Source organism: Vigna unguiculata, unplaced genomic scaffold, assembly GCF_037176805.1.
Source record: "Vigna unguiculata cultivar grain cowpea cultivar isolate G323 ecotype 2 unplaced genomic scaffold, ASM3717680v1 ptg000054l, whole genome shotgun sequence".
Taxonomy (NCBI): domain Eukaryota; kingdom Viridiplantae; phylum Streptophyta; class Magnoliopsida; order Fabales; family Fabaceae; genus Vigna; species Vigna unguiculata.
In genome coordinates this window covers 10,001-35,132 of record NW_028196702.1, presented here as the reverse complement: position 1 = coordinate 35,132, position 25,132 = coordinate 10,001, and the positions used below count along the sequence as shown (strand labels likewise).

Here is a 25,132-nt window from a genome sequence, read left to right as displayed (position 1 = left end):
TGTTCTTCTTGTTTATGTGATATAACATAAACAAAGTAATTCTTTTTTTTTTCAATTGGGGAGAGATGGCTGAGTGGACTATAGCGTCGGATTGCTAATCCGTTGTACAAATTCTTGTACCGAGGGTTCGAATCCCTCTCTTTCCGTTGATAATTTGGTATTTTTTTTTGAACTTGTTTTTTTTATTTACTAGTTAAAGATGTTAAAATAGAGAAAATCCTAAAAATATTTCAAAATTCCGCACAAGCAAGAAAACACAGAATCCACTTTTTTCTTATTCTATTCTTCACGTCCTGGATTACGTCCTGGATCGTTAGATAGGAATCCGAAGATGAAAAGAGAAACGAAAAAGATCACTACCGTATAAACAAAAAGTTTTAGAGTAAGCATTATGAAATCTCCAAGATAATTAAAAAACGACAAAGAAAGAGAATAGATTCTCTTATATTACAACATATTTTGTTTCTTTTAATACTAAGATACTAAGTTTCTAAAAAATGAAGTTTTTTTAGGATATGAGGAGATATATATATATGAGTTTCGAAAATGAATTGATAGTAAGAGTAGATTATTTTATTACAAATTATCAATAATTCTTTTGACCAAAAATCCTTTTTTTCTGTAATCTAGGTATTCGATTGGTGAGGGGTTCCAATCGAATAATCGGATTAGGTTTTTTCAATTCAAAAAACGTAAATGATGAGAAGGTCCCTTTTTTTCCTATATATTGAAAAATTTCAATATTGGAATCCAGAAGTCACACTGTAAGACTTATCTGATCTTATAAATTGTTAAAATGTTCGAGTTTTAGTTTTCTGAAAAATTCTGAATTTTTTTACGACATTATTCAAATTAAAAATATCATCGAAAACTTACAGCAGCTTGCCAAACAAAAGCTAAAAGAAAAAATAGTACGGGTATTACTGGCATAATATCCACAATTGGATTCAAGAAAGCGTAGGCTTCGGGCAATTTCTCCAAAAAAAAACTACTGGAATAAAGGACGGAGTGAATACAAATACAGATCCAACTAAAGATATTAAGCATAACAAACATTTTGTTCTTTAAAAAAAATAAAAGTTATTTTTGTTTTTTTTTTTTCATTCTAATTTTCAATTTTATTGCATTATATACATAATACAATAAAAAGGAAAATAAAGAGTTATGAATAAAAGTAAAAAAATGAATCAAATAAGATAAGAATCTCGAGAATCCTTCTTTTATTTGAACTTTTCCAGTTTCAAAATATTTTTTATTCTGAAATCAAAAAAATTGAAGAAATCATACTTCCTTCTATATAATATCTTAATTGAATTGTATGTAATGATCAATCAATTTAGTTTTATCCTATCTATCTATATCCATTTATAGATATAGATAGATATGTAGATACGCATATAAAATACTAGTCGCAAAATTTTTTTTTTATAGAAATTTTTGAACTGGAATTGACGAACAACCAATATCAATAATAGTCTTTATTAATGTAAAATGGAAAATGGGGCGTGGCCAAGCGGTAAGGCAACGGGTTTTGGTCCCGCTATTCGGAGGTTCGAATCCTTCCGTCCCAGAGCATATCTATTTAGGATGTATATCATATTTGAATACAGATTGTATCGCATAATTAAAAGGGACCCTCCTTTTTTTGAAAAAAAAAATTATCATTTTTCTACTTTACAAATTATAAAAATAGAATAGAGTAGAAAATATATTGCTAGAATATCAAGTTCATTTTCATTTATGTCTTTACTTTTAAAAAGGTTTTCATTATATATAAGAAAAACCGAAACGTAAAAAAAAGGATAGATTCTTATGTAGCGAATGAATCAATCACTATTCACGATTCGATAATTACATACTGGATCTAAGCTAAGGGAATGTTAGAGTAAAACTTCGTTTGAAACGATGTGGTAAAAAGCAACGTGCGGCTTGAAAGACATGATTAAATTAGGGGTGGATTTTGATATCCGCCATTTTTTCTAGTATTTTACAAACGAACATGATCTTGACTTGACATCATTTGTTCTGTTCCACTAGACCCCTTTTTTTGTTTTTGGGACAGGAAAGGGATTAATGATGTAAATAGTACATGATGGAACTCGAATTTATTCATTTCTCGGGAGCAAGTATCTAAAATTTAATAAATTCTAAAAAGTTAATAAGTCTGTTTATTTTATAAAAATAGAAAGGATCTTATTTCAGCCAGGTTCAAAAAAAATGGTTGAAATTTGTAAAATTGCTTTTTTATCAAAAAGTTTATCCGCAGGAATTAACTTTTTTTATGATTCTTTCAGAGAAAAACAGGTATGTTGCTCCCATTTTTTTAAAAAATTGAAGATTCCCGGAGTAATGTCTAAACCCAAAGATTCAAAGAAAAGCTAAAAAATCAGGGAATTAAGGAAATACCATTTTCAAATTGTATCATCAATTCTATTATCAAAAATTTTAGAAAAAAGAAATGAATGATAAAGAAACGAAATACGGGCAAGAAAGAGGAGTAGAGACCACTCAATAAATGAAATAGCTGCTGCTTGGTTTTCTTTTTAGTTTTTTGAGAATTTTTCAAATTGAGTGTTATGGAGGTACAAATAGGAAGAGTTTTTTTTTTTCAGAAAGAAAATACGAAAGAAAAATACTTCAGTCATTGTTTAATTGATTTGATGATTTTATTGCTCTATTTTACATCATAATTTTCGAAATACATAGAATTTTTGATATTCTCGAGCCGTACGGGGATAAAAATTTCCTGTACGTTTGGAGGGGGGGTATCTATATCTATCCCAAAGAGCTGTTTATCGAATTGTTGCTAAGGGATGTTCGACCCCAAAGAGAGGGAAGATATCTTCAGAAAGTGGATCCTATAAAGAATTAAACCTATTTCAATATTCCTGTTATTCTTTCATTTCCTTGACAAGGGGCGCTTAACCTACAGGAACTGTTCAGCATATTTCAAAAAAGGCAGGTGTTTTTATAGAACTTAGCTCGAATCAACAAACGAAATTCAATTAATGAAATCAAAAAGGGGGTGTAGATTATTTGTATATAGATTTACAAAACTCCCCGCTCTCTTGTTATATTCATACTTCATTTTTTTATTTCTTGTTGTTTATATAGAATCATAGAATGCAATTTTATATAGTCAGACAATTCATGAAATTTTCATAAATCTTCAAAAAAAATGAAAAATTGTATAGAGATAAAAGAGAGAATATAGGAAAAAAAAGAGTAACTAAATATAGTAATTGGACTTTTAAATAGATTCCCCCCTATGAGGTGATTTTTTTATTTCATATTTCTTCTTATTTTATTGTTATTTCTTTTTAATATTGACTCGCTCTTTATTTTTTTCAGTTATTAATTCTAGTTATTTGATTTATATACTTTTTTTTGATAGTAAATAAATGAGATAGAATATTCAAAATGGAATATTTCTATTATTTGATTTTTCATCCAATGACTATACATTTTTTTTTATGGAAATACAGGAAAAAACTCTATGGAAAAATGGTGGTTCAATTCTAAGTTACTTAATAGGAAGTTCGAATACAGGTGTGAATTAAGTAAATCAATGGAGAGTCTTGGTCCTATTGAGAATACCAGTCTAAGCGAAGAACCCAAAATTTTAACTGATATAGATAAAAAAATTCAGAGGTGGGATGATCGTGATAATTCTAGTTATAATTCTTTTGATTATTTAGTAGGTGTCGATAACATACAGGATTTCCTATCTGATAAAACTTTTTTAGTTAGGGATAATAAGAAGAACAGTTATTCCATATATTTAGATATTGAAAATAAAACTTTGGAGATTAACAACAATCATTCTTTTCTAAGGGTTTTTTCTAGCTATCTGAATACTGTTATTAAGAGTGATTACGATCATTCCATGTATGATACTCCTTTTAGTTGGAACAATTATATTAATAGTTGCATTGATAGTTATTTTCATTCTCAAATCTGTGTTGATAGTTGCATTTTTGGTAATATAGTCGAATATAATGACAGTTATTTTTATAGTTACTTTTTAGGTAAGGTCAGAAATTGTAGTGAAAGTGAGAATTCTAGTTTTAGTTTAATAACTAGTACGAATGATACAAATGATAGTGATTCCACTCTAGTAGAAAATTATATGAATCTCCATGAAAGTGAACAATTGACGCATTTGTGGATTGAATGCGAAAATTGTTATGAATTAAATTATAAAAAATTTTGGAAATCAAAAAGGAATATTTGTGAATACTGTGGATATCATTTGAAAATGGACAGTTCAGATAGAATCGAATTTTCGATTGATTCGGGTACTTGGAATCCTATGGATGAAGACATGGTTTCTCTGGATCTCATTGAATTTCATTCAGAAGAAGAACCTTATAAAGATCGTATTGATTCTTATCAAAGAAAAACAGGATTAACTGAGGCTGTTCAAACAGGGACAGGTCAAGTAAATGGTATTCCTGTAGCAATTGGTATTATGGATTTTAAGTTTATGGGAGGTAGCATGGGATCCGTAGTAGGTGAGAAAATCACCCGTTTGGTAGAATATGCTACTAATCAACTTTTACCTCTTATTCTCGTATGTTCGTCCGGAGGAGCGCGTATGCAAGAAGGAAGTTTGAGCTTGATGCAAATGGCTAAAATTTCTTCTGCTTTATATTATTATCAAACAATTCAAAAATTATTCTATGTATCGATACTTACATCTCCTACTACGGGTGGGGTGACAGCTAGTTTTGGCATGTTGGGGGATATCATTATTGGCGAACCAAACGCTTATATTGCATTTGCTGGTAAAAGAGTAATTGAACAAACATTGAATAAGACAGTGCCCGAAGATTCACAAGTAGCTGAATCTTTATTCAATAAGGGTTTAATTGATTCAATCGTACCGCGTAATCTTTTAAAGGGAGTTGTAACTGAGTTATTGCAATTCCATAATTTCTTTTCTTTGACTAAAAAGGAAAGAAATTATGGAATTGAAATACAAAATCAAAACATACAGGATCAAAGTAATAAAATAAAAGAATAATAAAAAAATACTAAGAATCATAAAAGGGTATATTCTGATATATATCGGCTTAGCTATAATCACTAGAATTCCTATATACTAAGTATAAAGATATAGGAATTCTAGTGATTATAGACTGTCTTTTTTAATAAAAATAAGAATAAAAATCGACAAAAATAAAAATAGATATAGTACAAATAGTAAATCGAGGTACCCTTATTTATGATAAACTTTCCTTCCATTTTTGTTCCTTTAGTGGGTCTAGTATTTCCGGCAATTGCAATGGCTTCTTTATTTCTTTATGTTCAAAAAAACAAGATTTTTTAGATACGGCGGTAAGTAGGGAAAAATATTATAGATCTTTTTTTTAGAGCTGGAAGCAATTGGATGAATTCCCCCTAAAGGTTTACATTTCAGTAGCGCCAGTTGATGAAAATTACTTTAGAAACAAGTAAAATTCTGGGGTTTTTTATTCCACAATTATTATTCTTAAAAAGAAAAAGAGGGGGTAATGAATATTTTAAAAAAAAGATCAAAAGAAGTACTGATCTATTCTATAACAGAGTCTCGAAAAATAAGCAATATCTTTTCAGCCTTTATCATTTTTTTAGGTTCATTGGGGTTATTGTTGGTTGCAATTTCCAGTTATCTCGGTATGGGTCTTTTCCTTTTTTCTCAGGAAATTAGTAATTTTCCATTTATTCCACAAGGGGCCGCGATGGCTTTTTATGGAATTGGGGGTCTCTTTATTAGTTTTTATTTGTGGTGGATTATTTTGTGGGATATTGGCGGTGGTTTTGATATCTTCGATAAAAAAAATAAAGAAGAAGTATGTTTTCTTCGTTGGGGATTTCCTGGAAAAAATCGTCGTATTATTCTCAAAATACCTATGAACGAGATTAAATCTATCAGAATAATAACAGGAGTTCAAGAACGAAGTATTTTGACTCGTACTCTTACTTATGAGAGTCTCGTTTATATGGAAACAATAGAACAGGGGTTTATTCCCTTGACTCGTATTGAAGATAATTTGACTCCACTAGAAATTGCAAATAGAGCTGGCGAATTATCTTTTTTTTTAGGTGTACCGCTTCTTTATTGATGAAAATTGGACTTAACTAGAAATAAAATTGCACAAAAAGTTTCAGAATTGTCCTATTTATTTAGTGTACCGATTGAAATATTTTGAAAAAAAACTGTTTTTTGCAAAATATTTCAATTTTTATTTTTATAGATGGGACATTTTTTGATTTCGAAATTTGAATATTATAGTCATAACTCGAAGTGCTCCTTGGTGTATTTCTAAAAAGAATCCTTTTTTCTTCGAATCTTAGCAATTAATATCCTTTCGAAACAATATTTTTTTCTTCATTGGATTGGAATTGACTGTGAATTCTTTCGATTTCTTATTCGATTTATGTATTCTTTTTTCTCAATTAAAGAAGGCAAAGGCTAACTTCCGAAGTTTAAGTAAAAAAAAATGATAAAATACAATCTAAATTTATCTAGAAGCTCTATAACTTGTAATGAAGCTTATACTTGATAGAAAAGTTATTATCATATAGAGTTGACGAAAGAGATGAAGTTAAGTTCATTAAAGACGAAAAATGAAAAAAAAAAAAAGCATTCCCCTTCTATATCTTACATCTATAGTCTTTTTGCCCTGGTGTATCTCTTTCACATTTAAGAAAAGTCTGGAATCTTGGTTTATTAATTGGTGGAATACTAGTCAATCCGAAATTTTCTTGAATGATATTAAAGAAAAGAGTATTCTAAACAAATTCATAGAATTAGAGGAACTGTTTTTCTTAGATGACATGTTAAAGGAATGTCCGAAAACATATATACAAAACCTTCGTACTGGAATTTATAAAGAAACAATCCAATTAATCAAAACACACAATGAAGATCGTATGAATACGATTTTGCACTTCTCCACAAATATAATTTGTTTCTTTATTCTAAGCGGTTATTCTATTCTTGGTAATCAAGAACTTGTTCTTATTAACTCTTTGGTTCGAGAATTTATATATAATTTAAGTGACACAATAAAAGCTTTTTCTATTCTTTTATTAACTGATTTATGTATAGGATTCCATTCAACCCATGGGTGGGAACTACTTTTTGGCTTCGTTTATAAAGATTTTGGATTTGCTCAAAATGATCAAATTATATCCGGTCTTGTGTCCACTTTTCCAGTCATTTTAGATACAATTTTAAAATATTGGATTTTCCGTTATTTAAATCGCATATCTCCATCACTTGTAGTGATTTATCATTCAATGAATGATTGACAGAAAAACCGATTTACTTCAATGAATTTCAAGTTTTTATCTAAAAAAGATAATTTTTCATTTTCCCCTCTTTAAAAAAAAGTTAAATAAAAAAGGGGTTCCCACCTTGGATAGGGAACTATGCGAGTGACCTACCTAATCTTATTGTAGAAATTTTCAGGATCAATGATTAGACCATGCAAACTAGAAATGCTTTTTCTTGTATAAAGGAAGGGATTACCCGATCCATTTCTATATCGGTCATGATATATATAATAATTCGAGCACCCTTTTCAAATGCATATCCAATTTTTGCACAGCAGGGTTATGAAAATCCCCGAGAAGCAACCGGTCGTATTGTCTGTGCCAATTGCCATTTAGCTAATAAGCCCGTGGATATTGAGGTTCCACAAGCGGTACTTCCTGATACTGTATTTGAAGCAGTTGTTCGAATTCCTTATGATATGCAAGTGAAACAAGTTCTAGCTAATGGTAAAAAGGGAACTTTGAATGTGGGGGCTGTTCTTATTTTACCGGAAGGTTTTGAATTGGCACCCCCCGATCGTATTTCGCCTGAGATTAAAGAGAAGATAGGCAATCTGTCTTTTCAAAACTATCGCCCTACAAAAAAAAATATTCTTGTAGTAGGCCCTGTTCCTGGTCAGAAATATAATGAAATCACGTTTCCTATTCTTTCCCCGGATCCCGCTAGTAAAAGAGATATTCATTTCTTAAAATATCCTATATATGTAGGCGGGAACAGGGGAAGGGGCCAGATTTATCTTGACGGGAGCAAGAGTAATAATAATGTTTATAATGCTACAGCAGCAGGTATAGTCAAAAAAATCATACGAAAAGAAAAAGGGGGATACGAAATCACTATAGTAGATGCATTAGATGAGCGTGAAGTGATTGATATTATACCTCCAGGACCAGAACTTCTTGTTTCAGAAGGTGAATCTATCAAACTTGATCAGCCATTAACAAGTAATCCTAATGTCGGTGGATTTGGTCAGGGGGATGCGGAAATAGTACTTCAAGATCCATTACGTGTTCAAGGTCTCTTGTTCTTCTTGGCATCTATTATTTTAGCACAAATCTTTTTAGTTCTTAAGAAGAAACAATTTGAGAAGGTTCAATTGTTCGAAATGAATTTTTAGTTCCGCGTATTTATCAACATATTAAACTCGTAAAAATAACTCAATTTTTTTGATAATTTTTGTAATTATATTCTGTATAATATCTGTATAATAGAAAATATATATATATATTCAAATATCGAAAAGTTACTCTAAGGGGGATTCTTTGTTTTTTCTTTTTTTTTTTTTTCTTTGTCCTTTCCTAGAGTCCGATTCCTATTCCTTCTTGTTTGTGTTGAAATAGAAATATTCTAAAAATATCAATAAAATACTATTTTTGAATCCCTTCCTGAAAAATCCTATATCTTAGTTTCTCTTTTTTCCAACTTAGAATCTTTCTGCCAGATAATCTTTTATGGTATATAAATAATATGTAAAATAATATGTAGTGAACAAATAAAAAAAAAAGAATGAAATGGAATTTTTTGAAACATCGGAAGAAGTAGTCATTTATATGAAAAAAAATTAGAATTCTTAAGAACTCAAGGGGGATCCACTTGCATTCGTCAAAGAAAGAGTGGATCCCTGTTCAGTTCTTACACTTTCATTTCAAAAACCCAAATAGAATACGATTACTACAGAGATGAGCCCAATCCGGAATATGAACCATAAAAGAAAATACCAATTAAACCGATCACAGTAATACCAGTTACAGTACCTATTATCCAAAGAGGAATTCTTCCAGTAGTATCGGCCATTTATCCCACTTTCCTCCACATTTAATCACGTAGTCAGTCATGCTAAAGACATTAACAAACAGTCATAGATAATTATGAAATGATATCCTTCCGAATGGGATAAAAGAATTCTTAATATATATATTATTGACTATTCCTATTTCTTCTATTAATTCTAATTAATTGAAGAAATAATTTGAAAATAAAACAGCAAGTACAAAAATAAGTAATAACCCCCAGTAGAGACTGGTACGATTCAATTCAACATTTTGTTCATTTGGGTTTGATTGTGTCATAGCTCTATAATTCAAATTAAGTTTATCGTTGGATGAATTGCATTGCTGATATTGATCCCAAAAAAGAAACAGTGGGTACCGCTAGTCCGTGAACAGCTAGCCATCGTACTGTAAAAATTGGATAGGTCCTATCTATAGTCATTGGAGCCTCCTAAAAAGATCTACTAAATTCATCAAGTTGTTCCAAAGGATCAAAACGGCCAGTTATTAATGGAATTCCTTGTCGGTTCTCTGTAAAATACTCGTTTGGGCGGGGACTTCCAAATACATCGTAAGCTAGACCTGTACTGACAAATAACCAACCTGCAATGAATAGGGAGGGTATAGTAATGCTATGAATAATCCAGTATCGGATACTGGTAATAATATCAGCAAAAGAACGTTCTCCTGTGCTTCCAGACATCTTGAACTCCACATATTCTTGTACAGTCAAAAGGGGGGGATCGAGTCCATAAAAGACGAGATCAGTAAGGCGAAATTTACTGAAATAGAATCCTTGTTAGATCGTCCATTTTGTACCAACGGTGTCTTTTGAGTATACCGAATCAGTATAGCTATCCTTCTTCTAACAGAGCAATGAAATTTCACAATCAGTGTAAAATTTTAGTACTAGATTTTTTTCTTCTTTTTTCATTGATTGTCTCTATGTAGTCAAAAATCCGATAGAAAATTTTGCAAAGTTTGGGTATATAAAAATTTTTTTTATATTAAATTTTTAGAGTAATAGTATAAAAGGAAGGTTCTTAACATTTCAAATTATTAGTTTTGGATTAGAAACTAAAGATCCATTAAAATCGGAATATGAGAAAAGGGTTTCTAATAATTAATAAAGTAGATAATTCATAAAGTAGATTTTCTATTTTAATAATTCAATTATTGCCAAATCAATAAATATATTTTTTGTGGTTGTTGAAGATCTTTTTTTCTATTTTCTTCTACATTAATTCAAAGTGAAATAAAATGAAATAACAGAGTTATTATTCTTTGTTTGAATATTCATAATTTTTCTTTTCTTTTTCCAATATAAACAGAATTCTATTGGATATCTATAGAATAATACTAAATATTTTCATTAGATCAGTTTACTTAATTCCTGAGTTGATTAAGAAGTATGTTGATTTGAAATCACAGGATGGGTAGATGTAACAGATGAGGAATTTATTTCTAAATTATGTTACTCTATTTCTTTTTTTTTTTTTCGTCTCTAATAATTGAATTTATTGAGGAATTGCCAATTTTGAATTGTATCTTTCAAGTAGGATTTTTTATCTTCTTTTTTCTCTCAAAAATGGAAATTTAGGGAAGTGCTTTATAAACATATGTATAAAAAGAACGAACATATTTCATTTAGTTTCTATATGCCCACTATCACTAGTTATTTCGGTTTTTTACTATCGGTTTTAATTATAACCTCGTCTCTATTTATTGGTCTTAGTAAAATACGACTTATTTGATTTGTAATTTTGAGAGGAATAGTAAATTTTGGTATAAGACATTCTAGAATTCCTTACTATGTCAATTTACAATTCTCGATCGTTGAGATTTATGATCAATACAGATTTATGTTTAAGGCTAGATATTATATTACCTTTCTTTTTACTTTTCGAACAAATAAAAATGATTGAAGTTTTTCTATTTGGAATCGTGTTAGGTTTAATTCCTATTACTTTGGCTGGATTATTTGTAACTGCATATTTACAATACCGACGAGGTGATCAGTTGGATCTTTGATTCATTAATGTCTCTTTTTTTGTGATTCCCTATTTATTTAGTTTAATCCTAATCGACAAGGATAAAATTCAGACTTTCTTTTGAATGTTCAATTATTTCAGTGTAATTATCAGGCGAATAATACTAGAATCACGCTCTGTAGGATTTGAACCTACGACATCGGGTTTTGGAGACCCGCGTTCTGCCGAACTGAACTAAGAGCGTTTTGTTTTCATAAAATTATATGATCCAAATCCATTTTGCATATAGATATTCAGTATGTATGTTCAATTGGAATTCGTCTTCACAGGTTCCCGGTTTATTGCTCATCTCATAGAATATGGAATATTATAGAATACGGAATATCATAGAATAAGTAATTGTTAGGGATAGGGATGACAGGATTTGAACCCGTGACATTTTGTACCCAAAACAAACGCGCTACCAAGCTGCGCTACATCCCTTTTCCATTTGTTTATAGTGTTATTGTAAAGAATCTTTGTCTTGTTTTCCACATTTTTCTCTGTTGATATATATCAACAGAGAAAAAATACTTAAATAATAAAAAGAAAGGAGGATTTGAAATGCGAGATCTAAAAACATATCTTTCCGTGGCACCAGTAGTAAGTACTTTATGGTTCGGGGCTTTGGCGGGTCTATTGATAGAGATCAATCGTTTTTTTCCAGATGCATTGATATTCCCCTTTTTTTAATTTTAGTTATTGACACGGGAAGGGGTGAAGAAGATGAAAGGTCCAATTATATATTAAATATGTGTAATTAACCTACTCTTCTTTTTTTTTTTTTTAGGAAAGATAAAGACGAAAGATTAAATTGGCCTCATTGAAATTCGGAGTGACACTCGGGATCGGGATCTGGTCCAGGCTTCAATGGAATTGAATTATTAATTCAATTCCTATGAAAAAGAAAGTGAAAGCAGAAATCCATAGGTTGGGGCAACAATATCATAAAAAATACTTTAAAAAAACGAAAATACTGGCAATTTGAAACGAAATATAGTTACAGATCCTTGTATTCTTTTTGTACTAGATTCAATTAAATTGGAACGAAATCTTTCATAATTTTTCGAATTCTTCTTTTTTATCTTATCTTAGTTGTTTTCATCTTTTTCTTAGATTCTTAGATTCGAATCCGAAAAGAGTTATAAGTGAATTAAAAACCCAAAGGAGGGTCATGTCCAAGGGTAAAGATATCCGAGTAAGTGTTCTTTTGGAAGGTACTGGTTGTGATAAAAAGAGTCTAAATAAGGAATAAAGCGGTATTTCTAGATAGATTACTAACAAGAATCGACACAATACGCCTAGTCGATTGGAATTGAGAAAATGATGTCCCCGTCGTTATATAACAACATATGCTAAAGAAGAAAAAAAATACAAATCCTTTATTATAATTATATTTATTTAAATCAATGTTATTTTTGGAATAGGAATAAATAAACTATGGAAAAACCTAAGCGACTCTTTATTAAATCCAAGCGATCTTTTCGTAGACGTTTGCCCCCGATTCAATCGGGGGACCGAATTGATTATAAAAACATGGGTTTAATTTGTCGATTTATTAGTGAACAAGGAAAAATATTATCTAGACGTGTAAATAGATTGACCTTAAAACAACAACGATTAATTACTGTTGCTATAAAACAAGCTCGTATTTTATCTTCGTTACCTTTTCTTAATAACGAAAAACAATTTGAAAAAAGCGAGTCGACTGCTAAAATTACTCCTTTAAGAAAAAAAAATAGAAATTAAAAATTCGAAATCCAATTTGAATTTAGATTCGAATTAAACATGGATTGATGTTTTGTTCAAAATTAGGATAATTCCATTTGATTTTTTTGTTGGAATAAAAAAGATAATAGGTAACGAAGAATAATTTTTTAAGCATGGTTGTTTATTTTGATAGCTTTATCGTATGATAAAGCTATCAAAATAAACAAATTTCTAGTCTATACCTTCCTGCAGTAAATAAGGGGTTTTAAGTTTTTATGATATTATCGGCAATCATAAAAAGACAATTCTCTTTTAATATAGCAATTTGTGCAACTATTTTACGATTAAGAAGCAATTGCTTGGTGTATAGACTATTCATTAAATTATTATAAATATAAGATACTTTTTGATTCTCGCGAATTACTGCATTTATTCGACTAATCCATAAACCACGAAAATCTCTTTTTTTCCTATCTCTATCCCGATGAGCCGAAACTAAAGCTTTCAATTTCTGTTGAGTAATAGTTCGGGTAAGTCTTGAATGAGCTCCGCGAAAACTTGATACGAATAAACGAATTTTTGTCCTCCGTTTGTGAGCTATATATCCTCGTTTAATTCTGGTCATTTAATAAATGATATTTTCAGGAATAACTTTTTCATTTTTCAGTTATTCTTTTTTTCTTCCTAGTCTATTAATAACAAAAATGGATTCTTCCGATGTATAAAAAAAAATTCCAACGGCTCTTGCTACTATAACCGCCCCAACCACGATTTTTTATATTAAACATTTAACCTCAAAATCAGAAATTGTATAGATACTAGATATCAAATAAAATAAAAATAGTAAATGAAATAGGACACATATTTTTATAATGAATTGGTGGGTTCCTTCGTTTCTATGATTTTTTTTAGAAATGACCAGGTCCTCTCTATACACCGGAGCCTTTTTATTTTCATTTTTGATTCATTTAATGAATGTTATTGTTAACTTGTACAGTTCACACTCTGTGGCTCTACCCATGCAATATTGAGTAAGTAGGTTTTTTCACAACCAAATCTAATTCTATAGTAACGGTATTTAATTATGAAAATTTGCTGGGTAGCTGACCCTCTTATTCCATTCTTACAAAATCCATCAAAATACATTCATTAAGGACATACTTTATTTTTAATTGAAATAGTATTTTCTCCGCTTAACGGGTAACTTTTTTTTGTTACCGATGGGAAAGTCCTTCTCATATGAAATTGCAAATGTGTATTATTGGTTTTGCACCAATCGAAACCATAAATTTTATACAAGATAGAAGAATGTAAAGAATTATATAATTATATAGAAAAGAATTATATATTAAGTTAAGATAGTGTGAATGTAGTTTTTGCATTCACACTATCTTAACTGATTACCAATACTGAAAAATTTTAATTTGTTTTTTCTTAGTATTTAAGCTGAACGAGTCGCACATACACCCTGGTACACGTTCCTCGACGTTGAGGGCATCCCCGAAGAGCTGGGGATTTTGTGACGTTTCGGATTGGCTGTCTTGTGTTTCTAATAAGTTGTTTCATAGTTGGCATGGTAAGTCGTACTATATATATCTATATTTTTGTATAATGAGCAGGTTTAGATCTATCCTAACCGTGAATTACTTATATTCTATATTCCTTATTTATAGCCTATATTAATTATATATACTATATTAATAGATTAACTCTTAGAGATTTTATTTTAAAATGTAAAGTAAGATAGAGTAAAAAATTAAATTTCCAATCTTGTATTTAATTAGAATAACCTTTGCCACCAATTTTTTATTCAACTGCTACAAGATCTACAATTCCATGAGCTTGGGCTTCTGCTGCTGACATAAAAACATCCCTTTCCATGTCTTCCGATATAACCCATAAAGGTTTGCCCGTTCTTTGTACATAAACCCTTGTGATAGTTTCACGCATTTTCAGTAGCTCTTCCGCTTCCAGGACAAATTCTCCCGCTTGTGCCTCATAAAAAGAACTAGCAGGTTGGTGGATCATTACCCTGATTATATCACTTAAGTAGTATTTCCCTTATCTTGATAAATCTTTTTAGAATTCTTTTTACTATATTGGTAGATTGCTAAAGATTGTCTTTATTCCCAAAATAAAGGTAACAGAAAAGGGACAAAGACAAATAAGATAAAGGGCAAAAAGTATATTCAATAACCGTACAAGCATTTTCTGCGTATTGATGCATACGGCTTTTGTACTTATGCAATTCATTTTTTCCTCTATGGATAGAGTAGAGTATTTTCTTCGATGAATTTTGTTTCTACATTTACAAATTTCTTTTTTTCTATCAAAGAAAAAAGAAGTACAAAATCTACTAGGTCTTTTGGATCCGGATCCTTAAATAATAAACAATAGAATAACCAACTTTCTTTTTGAATCTATTTTTAAATACTACGATGGTTCCGTTGTTTTTTATATCATTTTGGTATTCAACAATCCAAAAGTTTCTTTTTTTTTTCATATATTAAGTTTTCTTCTGATTCAAATAAAAATTGTTACAAGCTTTCTGGTATGAAAAAAAACAAAAAAGTATGCGACACTACTAAAATGAAACTAGGTTTCTTATAGATCAGATAAAATGGAAAATACCCTCTTTTTCATACTACTCTTTCTATATATAATTAAATGATTCAAAAAAATTGCATATGGAATTCAAAATACCATGCTATTATTACTTTGGTTTTTATGGCGAAGGTATAGTATATATAGATAGATATCTATTCTATATATTCTCAAAGAAAAGAATCATTGGCGCCAAGCGTGAGGAAATGCAAGACGTTTGGTAATTGTGCCTCCTGCCAAAAGAAAGGATCCCATTGAAGCAGCTAATCCCAGACATACTGTCTGTACATCTGGTTGTACAAATTGCATAGTATCATAAATAGCTATTCCAGGTATTACCCACCCCCCCGGAGAGTTTATAAACAGAGACAATTCTTTATTCTCTTTCTCTATGCTCAGATATATCATAATACTAATAAGTTGATTCGATATTTCACTATCAACATCTTGACCTAAAAAAAGTAATCTTTCTCGATAAAGTCGATTGATTAGGATTCCATTTTTTCCTTAAAAGCCGTACATGCACCTTTTGATGCATACAGTTCATCAAAAATTATATAAGCAAAAAAGGAATCAATGTGTCGATTTTAATCTTTCTCTTTTTCTAATGGATTTCTTCGAACTAAAAAAAAAGAAGAATATACTTAATTTAGTGAACTATCTTCTCATTGATGTATTGCTTTCATCGAGATCGAAGCCGAATCACAATGTAATTTTCTTGTTTCTGAATGGACTTTTTCAATTCTTTTAGGTTTCTTTTCTACTCTGAGTAAAGATCTGCCCGATTTGGATTTGCACATATAGAACAAATAGTCCAAAACTATGTATTTTTGTTAGAACTTCTTCCTTTTCTGAATTTATTAATGTTTTTTGTAAAATACAATATAGATATGATAGAAGTAGTGATCGTAGAAATATTACCAATTGGTTTTTTCTACACAGAGCCTGGGTACTTGATTTTATTGGTCCAATTAAGCCAACCATAAATTATTCATAATTTCGAGTAATAATCTGGAAATTTTATCTAAAAATGAAAAAATCGATAGAATAGTACTTCATTACACTTCACGCTCCCCATTTTTTTATCTTTATGATTTCATCATTCTCTTTTGGGGGTGAAAGCGGGGATATCTCGATCGGGGGAGAAAACGGGTAAATCCCATATAACCTACTATATCTGACAAGTCGCACTATATATCAACCCAAGATGCATCTTTATCCCCGGGGGTTCGAAAGGGTACTCTTGGAACACCAATGGGCATAAAATGGACAAATAATAAAGTCATATATCTCACTTTAGTGTGGAAACGTAAGAATTAGCTTATCGTGTTAAAAAAGATTTACTTGATTTTATATTAATATTGCTTTTTTTTATAAAAAAGAAGACTAAATAAAGTCGAGTTGTTATAAATGGGTCATTGGGGTGATAAGCGAATATGTCTGCATTTACTTATTTAAATAGTCATAGAGAAAGTTGTCAACCCCTTTCGTCTCCCCACCATTGCGTATTGTTACTTATCCGGTATAGAATAAATCTGTTTCTTTGATTTCGACAAATATGATTGTTCCATTTTCCAAGAGAATCTACTGAAAGGCTATATTCATTTTTTTCCAGTGCAATAAAGTTACATAGTGTCTATTTTTTGTTGAAGGGGTATTTTTTCATGGGTTTACCTTGGTATCGTGTTCATACTGTTGTTTTAAATGATCCGGGCCGTTTGCTTTCTGTTCATATAATGCACACAGCTCTAGTTGCTGGTTGGGCCGGTTCGATGGCTCTATATGAATTAGCAGTTTTTGATCCCTCTGATCCTGTTCTTGATCCAATGTGGAGACAGGGTATGTTCGTTATACCTTTCATGACTCGTTTAGGAATAACTAATTCGTGGGGCGGTTGGAATATCACAGGAGGGGCTATAACGAATCCGGGTATTTGGAGTTACGAAGGTGTGGCCGGAGCACATATAGTGTTTTCAGGCTTGTGCTTTTTAGCGGCTATTTGGCATTGGGTTTATTGGGATCTAGAAATCTTTTGTGATGAACGTACTGGAAAACCTTCTTTGGATTTGCCAAAAATTTTTGGAATTCATTTATTTCTTGCAGGGGTGGCTTGTTTTGGTTTTGGCGCATTTCATGTAACAGGATTGTATGGTCCCGGAATATGGGTGTCTGATCCTTATGGACTAACTGGAAGGATACAATCCGTAAATCCCGCGTGGGGTGTGGAAGGTTTTGATCCTTTTGTTCCGGGGGGGATAGCTTCTCATCATATTGCGGCAGGAACGTTGGGCATATTAGCGGGTCTTTTCCATCTTAGTGTGCGTCCACCCCAACGTCTGTATAAAGGATTACGTATGGGAAATATTGAAACTGTCCTTTCTAGCAGTATTGCTGCTGTCTTTTTTGCAGCTTTTGTCGTTGCTGGAACTATGTGGTATGGTTCAGCAACAACCCCCATTGAATTATTTGGTCCTACTCGGTATCAATGGGATCAGGGATACTTCCAGCAAGAAATATATCGAAGAGTTGGTGCTGGGCTAGCCGAAAATCAAAATTTATCAGAAGCTTGGTCTAAAATTCCTGAAAAATTAGCTTTTTATGATTACATCGGAAATAATCCAGCAAAAGGGGGGTTATTTAGAGCTGGTTCAATGGACAATGGAGAGTGGAATAGCCGTCGGTTGGTTAGGACATCCCATTTTTCGAGATAAAGAAGGACATGAGCTTTGTGGTACGTCGTATGCCTACTTTTTTTGAAACATTTCAGTTGTTTTAGTAGATGGGGACGGAATTGTTAGAGCCGATGTTCCTTTTCGAAGAGCAGAATCGAAATATAGTGTCGAACAAGTAGGTGTAACTGTTGAGTTCTATGGTGGTGAGCTTAATGGAGTAAGTTATAGTGATCCCGCTACTGTGAAAAAATATGCTAGACGTGCTCAATTGGGGAAATTTTTGAATTAGATCGTGCTACTTTGAAATCAGATGGTGTTTTTCGTAGCAGTCCAAGGGTTGTTTACTTTTGGGCATGCTTCATTTGCTCTGCTATTCTTTTTCGGGGCACATTTGGCATGGTTCTAGAACTTTGTTCAGAGATGTTTTTGCTGGTATCGACCCAGATTTAGATGCTCAAGTAGAATTTGGAGCATTCCAAAAACTTGGAGATCCAACTACAAGAAGACAGGTAGTATAACATTCTTTGTTCTTTTCTACTTTTTTATAATTTTGAATTTCATATAAAGAACTAGATAAATCTTGATTGGAATCATTGCATTTATTCTTTTTTTTCTTTTCGAAAAGAGCCCCACCCCAAGAAACAGGTATGAAAGCTATAATGTAAACCACGATTAAATTTATGGAAGCTTTGGTTATACATTCCTCTTAGTCTCAACTTTAGGAATTATTTTTTTCGCGATTTTTTTAGAGAACCTCTAAAGTTCCGACGAAAAAGGTCAAATAATTTTTTATATCTTAATTGAAGTAATGAGCCCCCAATAGGGAGGGCGCATTACTTCAACTAGTCCCCATGTTCTTCAAATGGATCTCTTAGTTGTTGGGAGGGTTGCCCAAAGGCAGTATATAAGGCATACCCAGTAAAACTTACAAGTAAACCAGATATAGAGATGGCATTAGAGTTGCTGTTTCCATTATTTTAATTCTAAAGTTTCCAGATCACAATAGATCTATAGGATAAGATCCTTATATTTACAGCGGAATGGTATACAGGTATACAAAGTCAACAGATCTAAATGAATAAAAAAGAGTATTTATGGCTACGCAAACCGTTGAGGATAATTCTAGATCTGGTCCAAGACGAACTGTTGTAGGGAATTTATTGAAACCTTTAAATTCAGAATATGGTAAAGTAGCCCCGGGGTGGGGAACTACTCCTTTGATGGGTGTTGCAATGGCTCTATTTGCGATATTTCTATCTATTATTTTGGAGATTTATAATTCGTCCATTTTATTGGACGGAATTTCTATCAATTAGATTCACAAGAATCGAGTAATTAGTTTATAGAAAGTGAAGCCTTTAGGTTTCTTATTGTTTCTTAGTCTATTCCATGTTGATGTGGTAGTTTGATCGTAGAATTTCTTTGTTTCTGTATTTCCGGAATATGAGTGTGTGACTTGTTTTAATTGGTCCTATTGAAAGTACAGAACATAAAATGGGTCTGTCATCTTGATATAGATGGTTTTATTCCGTCAGATATTTAATCTAGTATCTGGAGCACGGAATATAGAAAATAGATTCTAAAAATCTTAATACTATGATTCATACTAAATATTTAGACCTCGCAACTGGATTTAAAAACCTTTTCAAAGAGTTCTAAAAATATATTGAAAAATTTTGATTCTTTCAAGCTTCTCCAGTTTGTCTTTATTTTGAGCAAAGGACAAACCTTTCCTTGAATTTTTTCATTATATTTTATCTATTCATTGAAGAAGTGATGATCCAGCAATTCTTACTCAGGGAATTTTTGGACTTCGATTAAAAATTGTTTTGAATCATCGTGGTTCTAGTATGAATCTGAGGTTTTTTTTATTCATTCATATGGTCCTAACAAGAGAATCCTTATCAATAATAAAAATTCAAGAATAAAGAAGACAGCAGTAAATTCACATTATACAAATAAAAAGAAGTAAAGAATATTCAAGAGGCCTTAAAAGATCACGATAAAGACGGGTGCGCCGACTTGATATTTTGGCATTATAACAAAAAAGAATAGCTTTCGGATTTTTATTTCTTTTTTATCGTAAGAGAAAATTAGAATCATAGGATTAAATAAAGCAGTTTCAAACTTTCTATTACGGATATCTGTTTTTGTTACAATCAATATTTGGGTATTTTTGTTTGAGCCGTACGAGATGAAATTCGCATATACGGTTCTCTGGGGGGGTTCCTTTGGGTTACCTATCTCAATAAAGTTTATGATTGGTTCGAAGAACGTCTTGAAATTCAGGCGATTGCCGATGATATAACCAGTAAATATGTTCCGCCTCATGTGAACATATTTTATTGTTTAGGGGGAATTACACTTACTTGTTTTTTAGTCCAAGTAGCAACAGGATTTGCTATGACTTTTTATTATCGCCCAACCGTTACTGAAGCTTTTGCTTCTGTTCAATATATAATGACTGAAGCTAATTTTGGTTGGTTAATCCGATCAGTTCATCGATGGTCGGCAAGTATGATGGTCTTAATGATGATTCTACACGTATTTCGTGTGTATCTTACAGGTGGTTTTAAAAAACCTCGCGAATTAACTTGGGTTACGGGTGTAGTTTTGGCTGTATTAACTGCATCTTTTGGTGTAACTGGTTATTCCTTACCTTGGGATCAAATTGGTTATTGGGCAGTAAAAATAGTAACAGGCGTACCCGAAGCTATTCCTGTAATAGGATCGTCTTTGGTAGAATTATTACGCGGAAGTTCCAGTGTGGGCCAATCTACCTTAACTCGTTTTTATAGTTTGCATACTTTTGTATTACCTCTTCTTACTGCTGTATTTATGTTAATGCACTTTTCAATGATACGTAAGCAAGGCATTTCTGGTCCTTTATAGTGAATATGGGTCATAGATATTTGTAATCACTTCATTATCATTTTGTATTTTGGGGAGGATTTTTTTTCATTGCTACAATTATGGATTATAAAACAAAATAAAACATGTATTTAGATATTTTTCTTCAACTTAACAAAAATTGAATTTTTTTTACATACAAAAATAGTTGAAGGGAATTCTCCAAAAAAAATGGATTATGGGAGTGTGTGACTTGAACTATTTATTTGGCCGCGCAGATATATGACTTTATCTTATCTGCCACATTATAATTTACAATTAAATGTGTCTTTTTTCCAACCACCAAGCAAGGCTCTTACAGAGAGGGTAGGCTGGTTTTACTTGAAGAGAATCTTTTCTATGATCAGACTCGATTTTATTCTGCATCAACAGGCTCCATAAGATCCAGTAAAAGAAGTGATGTGATATAGTCTGAATTCTATATAGTATGACAACGCATTCATTTCCTATGCATTGATTTGATTTCTGATACTATTGGAGTGAACAAAGTAGATCTAAAGAACAACGCAAGTTAGGTTATATTAGTAACAAGTAAATTCTTTGTACATAAAAAGTATCAAGATTTTTTTTTGATAGGATAACAATTGCAAAGTTTGAGATCACCCAGAAAGCATTATCAACTTGAAAAGTCTACTCGGGTATTGAGCGTTTACTAAAATTTACTTAAAAAGAACTTAATTTTTTTTTCAATAAAAAATGGTAACTTTGGAAAAAGAGAATAGAATCAAGTTTCTTTTATTATTTAGAATCTTCATATATGTGTGGATAACACATACATTTTTTTCTAGTTTATTCTATAGATACAGTTGAAGAAAAATTTGATTAGTGCTCGAGCCGGATGATGAAAAATTATCATATCCGGTTCTTTTGGAGGATGGATCTATAAGAATTCACCTATCCCAATAACAAAAAAACCTGACTTGAATGATCCTGTATTAAGAGCTAAATTGGCTAAGGGAATGGGTCATAATTATTATGGAGAACCCGCATGGCCTAACGATCTTTTATATATTTTTCCAGTAGTAATTCTAGGTACTATTGCCTGTAACGTAGGCTTAGCGGTTCTAGAACCATCCATGATTGGGGAACCTGCGGATCCTTTTGCAACTCCTTTGGAAATACTACCTGAATGGTATTTTTTTCCCGTATTTCAAATACTTCGTACAGTGCCCAATAAGTTATTGGGCGTTCTTTTAATGGTTTCGGTACCTACGGGATTATTAACAGTACCCTTTTTGGAGAATGTTAATAAATTCCAAAATCCATTTCGCCGCCCAGTAGCAACTACCATCTTTTTGATTGGTACTGTAGTTGCCCTTTGGTTAGGTATTGGAGCAACATTACCTATTGAGAAATCCCTAACGTTAGGTCTTTTTTAAAATTATAAGATTGGTTTCATTTTGAATTCATTTTGAAATAAAATATCATGACATCTGTATTGTATATCTAGGGAGAATTCTTTCTGAACCTACTAATCCCTAGATACATCTATTCCTTTTTAGATATATTCTGACCATTAGGATTTGTTCTAAATATTTAAATTACATATTTTGACCTTTCATTTTGAGTTTAGAAAAAAAATCAATTTGAAAAAATCCTATGTCAATAGATTTCAATTTTATGCAAAATACTTTTGTATTTTTAAAATGTCCAATATAGATTTTCCATCTTCTACGCGAAAATGTTCAAATTTCAGAAGGTCTTCTTGACTGTTATTCAAAAGTTCTAATAATGTATGAATATTGGATCTTTTGAGACAATTATAGATCCTGGGAGGTAATTCTAATTGGTCAATAAAAATAGATTTCAATGCTATTTCTTTTTTATTTTTCCTTAGTTTATCTTTAACCAATATATCATGAAAAGTAAAAAGGGGCAAAGTCACTTTGTCTTGATTTTTTTCTAAATGAAAGTTATCTTCTTCTGCGTGTAAAAAGGGAAGAAATAAATCAATCAAATTTTGGGAGGCTTCATAAAGGGCTTCCTTAGGAGTTAAACTTCCGTTTGTCCATATCTCCAGAAAAAGTATTTCTTGTTTTTCATTCCCATTGACATAAGAATGAATACTATAATTTACATTTCGAACAGGCATGAATCTAGCATCTATATCATAACTTCCGTCTTGAAAGTTTTTTAATGTTTTTATACGATACCCACGATTTCTCTCAATTTTTAATTCAATACACAAATTAACAGGTTCTGTTACGTTGGCTATATGTTGTCTATTATCAACGATTTCCACCGAGGGTGGTAAAATGATGTCTTGAGCGGTTATATATCCAGGACCTTTGAAAGAAATCCATGCGTCCTGTGTTCCATACATATTACTTTTCAATACAATTTTTTTCAAATTCATGAAAATTTCATGTACTGATTCTTCAATACCTATTATGGTAGAATATTCATGTGGTATTTTCTCTGATTTTACACGTGTGATACATGTTCCCTCTATTTCTCCGAGTAAAATTCTTCGGATTGCAATGCCTATTGTATCGGCTTGACCTTTCATAAGTGGGGACAGAATAAAGCGTCCATAATAAAGACGCTTACTGTCTATTCGTGATTCAACACATTTCCATTGTAGTGTCCGAGTAGAGACTCTTAATTTCTCTTGAACCATAGTAATTATTTTGATAAAACTCTTGACTTGTTTTTTTCTCTTGAACTATTTTTAATGTTTATTTTTAGTTTTATACACGTCTTTTTTTAGGAGACCTACATCCATTATGTGGCATAGGAGTTACATCTCGTATAAAATTTAATAGTATACCACTTCTACGAATAGCTCTTAATGCTGCATCTCTTCCGAGGCCAGGCCCTTTTATCATGATTTCTGCTCGTTGCATGCCTTGATCCGATACTGTTCGAATAGCATTTCCTGCTGCAGTTTGAGCGGCAAAAGGTGTTCCCCTTCGTGTACCCTTGAATCCACAAGTACCCGCGGAGGACCAAGAAATCACCCGACCTCGTACATCTGTAATAGTCACAATAGTATTGTTGAAACTAGCTTGAACATGAATAATTCCCTTTGGTATTTTACGAGTATAATTACGCGAACCAATACGTACATTTTTACGTGAACCTTTTTTAGGTATAGATTTTGCCATATTCGATTATTTCAATACAATATTTCATTAAAAAAAAAAAAATAAGATAGATCTAGGGTATGGAGATATCCATTTCATGTCAAAAACGGATCCTTTTCCAATTCTTTTCGAATTTGATATTCGATTTTTTCTATATTCTTTTTATTTGCTTTTGATTAATATCAAATACAATTTTTGAAATCAAAGTTAAAAGTTGAAATATCAATAATATTTAAAAAATGGATTTTTCATTTTCATAGAATAATATATATTCTAGATAATTTTATAATTTTCTCTCTTTTTTTATCTAGTCTATTTTTTTAGAAAGCTTCTGTTTGTTCAAATATTATCCTTGTCTTTGTTTATGTTTTGGATTGAAACAAATTACTATAATTCGTCCTCGTCTTCGAATCAATCGACATTTTTCACAAATTTTACGAACCGAGGCGTTTATTTTCATATTTTACATTCCTTAATTAGTTAATCCAAAATTGTGGAAGAAAATAAAGGTTCCTTACATTTTGAACGTCTATTTGAACGTCTATTAGTGGCTTTCTCAATAAAATAGAAAATAAAGTTGAGATTAAAAAACATCCTAATTCAATTGAGTGACTTCTCTTTTTTATTTTCTTATCGTATGTCCAGAAAAAGTATTGGAAACATATTCTAGAATAGAAATAAAAATCCAATTTGCATTAATTGTATATAAACCTTAAACCCCGGGCAAATAATTTATGGATAAGTTATTCATTTAGTAATTAAATCTTCGTGAATTTCCCTTTTTTTTACAATTCCAGTGAAATCCCTTCTTACATTCATCAATAAATATATCTATCTAAAAAAAATAGATATATTTCTATCTATGAGGGATGAAGTTCTATTAGAAACTTGCGTTTTATCTCTCTTTTTTTTTTTTACATAAATGAAATGGATACAAGTTTCTCATCGAATTCGGATATTAGAAAGATTACCATATATAACATAAAACTTCGCCGCCGATTTTTTCTAATCGAGCCTCTCGATCTGTCAT

The 25,132-nt window shown here is 31.3% G+C and overlaps 2 non-coding genes across 2 annotated transcripts; both read right to left on the bottom strand.

Annotated features, from left to right (window-relative positions):
* Positions 1-11,251: 11,251 nt before the first annotated feature.
* TRNAW-CCA (transfer RNA tryptophan (anticodon CCA)) lies at positions 11,252-11,325 on the bottom strand. Its single transcript has one exon. It is a non-coding gene; the product is annotated as a tRNA-Trp (tRNA).
* Positions 11,326-11,490: 165 nt separating this feature from the next.
* TRNAP-UGG (transfer RNA proline (anticodon UGG)) lies at positions 11,491-11,564 on the bottom strand. The gene has a single exon. It is a non-coding gene; the product is annotated as a tRNA-Pro (tRNA).
* Positions 11,565-25,132: the final 13,568 nt, after the last annotated feature.